The sequence below is a fragment of the Marmota monax genome, unplaced genomic scaffold, assembly GCF_021218885.2.
Source record: "Marmota monax isolate L192 unplaced genomic scaffold, Marmota_monax_Labrador192_F-V1.1 WCK01_AAM20220418_F8-fsc00131, whole genome shotgun sequence".
Classification (NCBI taxonomy): Eukaryota; Metazoa; Chordata; class Mammalia; order Rodentia; family Sciuridae; genus Marmota; species Marmota monax.
The window spans coordinates 3733123-3738077 of NW_026693141.1; the positions used below are offsets into that span (position 1 = coordinate 3733123).

The following is a 4955-nucleotide window of genomic DNA, read 5'->3' on the forward strand; positions in this document are numbered from 1 at the left end:
ATCGCTTAAGGTGATGCTTGTGTTCGTTCACTCATCCTCAAGTGCTGCATCTTCCACTTTCCTTCAGCTTGAGCTTCTCTCTTCCCAGAGCAGTGGGGGCTGGGGTGATCAGGCAGACCCAGACTGGCTATCCTTTTCCCTGGAGTTACAGCCACAAGTTGTTCTAAAGAGGTTCTATAGTTTTTGTTGCTCCTGATTTCAACAGGAATCAGAAATGTGTGAATAATTAAAAAAAAAAAAAAGATTGAGATAATTGTTCAGCTCTAGCAACAGGAAAAGGGAGTTCTCAAACTTTAAAGACAAGAACAACCTGAAATGCTAGGTGCTGCCTCAGAGACTCTTGAGTCCGGTCATAGGTAATTCTAATCCAGGTGGCCCATGGATGGCATATTGAAAACCTCCAATTGTAGAAAGATCAGTTATACTATTCTTTTTTTTTTTTTTCTTGTAATCATCAGCATAGCAGTTTCCTTTTGAAAGTTTTATCATCTTTTGGCAGAGTTAACATGGAGCCCCCAAACCAAGGCTCACAATTTTTGGCGTAAAATCATGCACCTACATCTGAGCAACACAAACAAACTTTGGCAGTGGTATGAGATTTATTTGTAAATTGCCAGTTTCGACATCACATTTCTTTTTTCGCTGGCGTTGCCTGTTGAAGGAGGCAGATCACTCTGTGGTTTGTACTCCTCGTGGTTTGTGTAGGATTCAGGAGAATGCCACAGGAAAACGAACCCTCTCTAGTTTTGACTCTCTTGGGCGGAGTGTATCCATCCTCTTCCTGAGATGGGTTATAAGAGGCTTGCCCTGAAGGTGGCAAATCAGCTTTGCGCACGCCTTGTCTCCCCTTAGCCAATAGCCTGCTCAGAATGTGTGTATCACCGTGCGGTTCATTCGTCAAGGGGATTTCAGACTCCAACTGCCAGCAGCCTGGAGTTTTCTGTGACTCCTGGGCTTGCATTGACTCCTCCATGACAACAAATGTGTGCGTCTGGCCCTGAGAAGAATTCTTGGTGATCTAGGTAAGGGTAAACCATAGAGATCATTCTTTATTTTTCTTCTGGGTATATTTGAGATTTTGGAAGAACTGGTCCTTGACTAGGAAGAACTCAGAACTGTCTTTTAAGTTTTTCTATCCAGACTGCTTTATAGTATTACCCAGTCTCGCCCTCTTCATGTGGAATCCATGTAGTTTCAGTTTCAAATTTTAAAGTATAGGATTACCTTTTCAAAATTTTAGAAATTAAATAGCCATAGTTGCTGGGATGCTAATGACACACAAGTTCCTGGGTTAGGACTGAGGTTTATATTATTTTTTAGGACATTGCTTTAAAAGCTAGGCAAAGAGGAAATCTGTTTGCATATGATTTGTGAAACAATGATTGTAACACATCTGTCAGACTTTTTCCTGAGTTGAAGGCCAAATTTTTGGACATACCACATAATTCATTCTGATGTGAAGCTATGTGATTGACCCCCAAATCCCACCCCCACACACACCACCCCTCTCTCGGTTTGTTTTCTAATCCTGGAATCAGCTCATCTTTCTCCTTAGGCATGTGGTTTAGTCTGTGTACATTCAGTGCAGTGGCATTTTTCTTGAAGACGTGACTAAGCCTTACTTGGATGAATCCTGCCTTTGAAAGAGATGGTGGAATTGCATCAGAAGGCATTTACAGTAAACTGCTCCCCCCTTCCTGTAATGACCACATGTGAAAGAATGCACTGAGTCTTGTTTGGAGGAAATGAGCATCGTAGAATTCTATGAAAAACTCCCTTTTTGTCATTAATTAATCAGATTTGGATGTTAACAATTTTCCAACTGGAGCAACTTTACGCTATCTAAATAAAAGTCAGAAAGCTGGAACTTTCTGCTCTATATTCTGCATGGTGTCACTAATCATCCTTAATTCAACAGAAGAAATAGTGTTGAATATGGTGACAGTTATTGAGGTGAATCTAAAACAAATGAACTTCCTCATAGACATTTTCCATGTTAAATTAACTTGTTTCACAGGTGTGTTACTGACTTGTCCTTCAGGATTTGATGCTCAGTCTGATTGGGTAGGAAGGCTGGGAGCAAACTCCAGTGCCCTATAGCCAGGGCTTCTCAAGGGCACAGTGCCTCCCCCAGGAGGACGTGGTGGAAACATGTGAGGGTGTTCTGGTCATAAAATGATGGCTGTTGAAGGGGAGGGAGCCAGAAATGTTACATGTCCTGCAGCACAAAGGATACAAAGAATTGCCCTGTATCATTCCGTGTGAGTTTCATTTGTCCTGTTGTATAATCAGTGAAAAATAGTTTATCATTTTTTTAAGCCTATATTTTACTCGAAACACAACTTTGCATGCTTTAAAGTGTACACTCAGGCTGGGGATATAGCTCAGTTGGTAGAGTGCTTGCCTAGCATGCACGAGGTCCTGGGTTCAATCCCCAGCACCACAAAAAAATAACACAAAAGAGTATACTCATTTTCATTCTGTTGTCCACCTATATCTCACCTCTTTCCCCCCTATACTTCTAATATGAAAAGCTTCCCTGAAATTCAAGAAAGTTAAGAAACATCTATCTTAATATGTAGTTAATTAGACCTGAAAATTGTTTACATATGAAGTGGGAAGTGTTGTTTATATTGTAAATTGCTTTTCTTTTAGTTTCTCCTAGTTTACCTTACATTTAGGGTATTGATGTTTTAAAAGCTGTTACCACTTGTTAATATTATCATTGAATTTTATTTTAGAGTAGTAAATGGGACATGACAGGATTTTATGTTATACAAAGGGGCTTTGGGACTAGGAGCGTTTCAAATCAGTGATCCAGTCCCTCTCTCTACTTGAAGAAGGACAGTATGCAAACCATCCAGATGGAAGGAATATTTATCTTCTTCGTGAAACTCTGCAGGGAAGATTTCACAAATGTCCATTACTAGCCCACTGATAATGGGTTAGCATTTGGAAGTCTTCCCCTTAAGCTGTTTTAGACTTTGCCCATTACTTCTTCTTTATGGGAGTCTTCATGTATCACTTTGAAAACATGACCTTTAGTTACCTTCTCTCTAAAGGCAAGGTGAAAACGGGTGTTAAGGGAAGTGTACATGGCGTGCTGTAAGCTAGCAGAGAAGGTAAAAATAGACTCTGGTTTTCTTAGCAGTGGAGCATTGTGCCACTGCTCTTGCCACAGACACATTCTGCACGTGCCATTTCAGATTTCTGACAGTGGTATAGAACAGTACATCTTAGGTAAGGTACTGTCTGTCAAGTAGAATTATTAATCAGAATTATAGCTGTGAGATTAGGGAACCCAAGCACATGCACAGAAGGCTCCCTAAGTGCTTATTTTTGGGAGGCTCTTATTTCTAATTTCATAGCTCTTTCATCGGTCTTTTTCTTGGATTGTTTCTGTTGTCGTCATTGTTGAGTGGATGTAATGATTGCCTCTTGGATGTTTTTAGGGTTACTAATAAAAGTTTTTATTTGTTGTTGGTTTGTTGTTTTGTTTTGCAGTGCTAGGGATTGGACCCAGGGCCTTGTGCATGCTAGGCAAATCCTAAAAGTTGCTTGAGTTATAAAAAAGAAAAAAAAAATTGCTCCCTTGAGTTTTCTATGTCTTCCAAGGTCTTTTTGTGTTTGAGTTTTCTCTCCCATATCACAGGCTTTCTAAATCTATATTTGTCTTTGGTTGTTCATTCACATTAAAAACGAAGTGGTGTTGTGGCTGACTTGAATCTGTGTGTCCGGGGTGCCTCTTGTCCTGAGCAGGCTTTACCCTGGGTGGTACGAGGCCTTCAGAGCCCTGGCACTTAGCAGTTGTCAGAGTGAAGAGAGCTTGATTTGGGGGCTCTCATAACCACACTCACTGTTCAGTCCTCACCAGACATTTATCTAGCTTCCTTAGAGAATCATCTGCCTTTTTTTTATTTTTATTTTTTGCCTGGAGACATGTAAACCTTAGTCTTTTCTTATAAGCACAGGAAATGGGCATGGAAGGAATAATGGCTTATATATTTTCAATTAATCTCCTTTCTGTCCTCCCTGTCTCTTCTGTCCTGTATTGTATTTGTTTTCTTTGGACCTCATAGGGACTCTCCTGAATACAGTCACTGGTCTGCCTCCACAGCAGCAGTACATCTGAGAAAGCCCACCAGTGTGAACTGCCTCTGCTTAGCTCATCAGGCAGTGCTCCTCCCTCATCTTTCCGATATCCAGATATTTATGGAAAGCTCCTTTTGCCCCTGATATTTTTTTTTTATTGTGGTGGATTGATATACCTTTTTACAACTGTAATGGAGTCTTCCATATGCCTGATCACCATCTTGAAATGAGAAATTCTTTGACTAGTTGATTTATTAGAAGTATATCAAAACAATTAAATCTGAAATACTTTTTAGCCAGGTGTATTAGTCAGCTTTCAGTTACTGTGACAAAATATTTGAGAGAGTCAACTTATAAGGATGAGAGGTTTATTGTGACTCATCAGTCTTAGAGATATGTTGACACTTTGGCTTTTTGGGCCTATGGAAAAGCAGCATGTCATGGTTAGAAGTGCATGATAGAGAAAGCTCATCACCTCAGGGTAGAGAGGGGTGGGGGCCAGTATCACTTTAAGGTCAGTTCATTCTTCCTTTATTGCCAAATATTCCTCTGAGTTGATAGATCTAATTTGTTAATCCTTTCTCTTGTTGACCAGCATTCAGATTTTTTTTTTAATTTCTTGGCTATTATAAACATTAAGCTGCTATCAACAAGTTCTCTTTACCCACATTCCTTTTTAGATGTAGGTTAGGTTTAATTGCTGAGTAAATAGTAATTGTATGTTTAACTTTATAAGAAATCTTCAAGTCATTTCCCAAAGCAGTTGTACCATTTTGCATGCAATAAGCAATGAGTAAGAAGCTATGCATGTGGGTTCTAGGTGCTCCAGTTTTTATAAGCATTTGTATAATGGTTTTTCTAAT

General features: G+C 39.7%; 1 non-coding gene across 1 annotated transcript; it reads left to right on the forward strand.

Annotated features, from left to right (window-relative positions):
- The first annotated feature begins 2372 nt into the window (after positions 1-2372).
- On the forward strand, positions 2373-2446 carry Trnaa-agc (transfer RNA alanine (anticodon AGC)). Its single transcript has one exon. It is a non-coding gene; the product is annotated as a tRNA-Ala (tRNA).
- The last annotated feature ends 2509 nt before the right edge of the window (positions 2447-4955 follow it).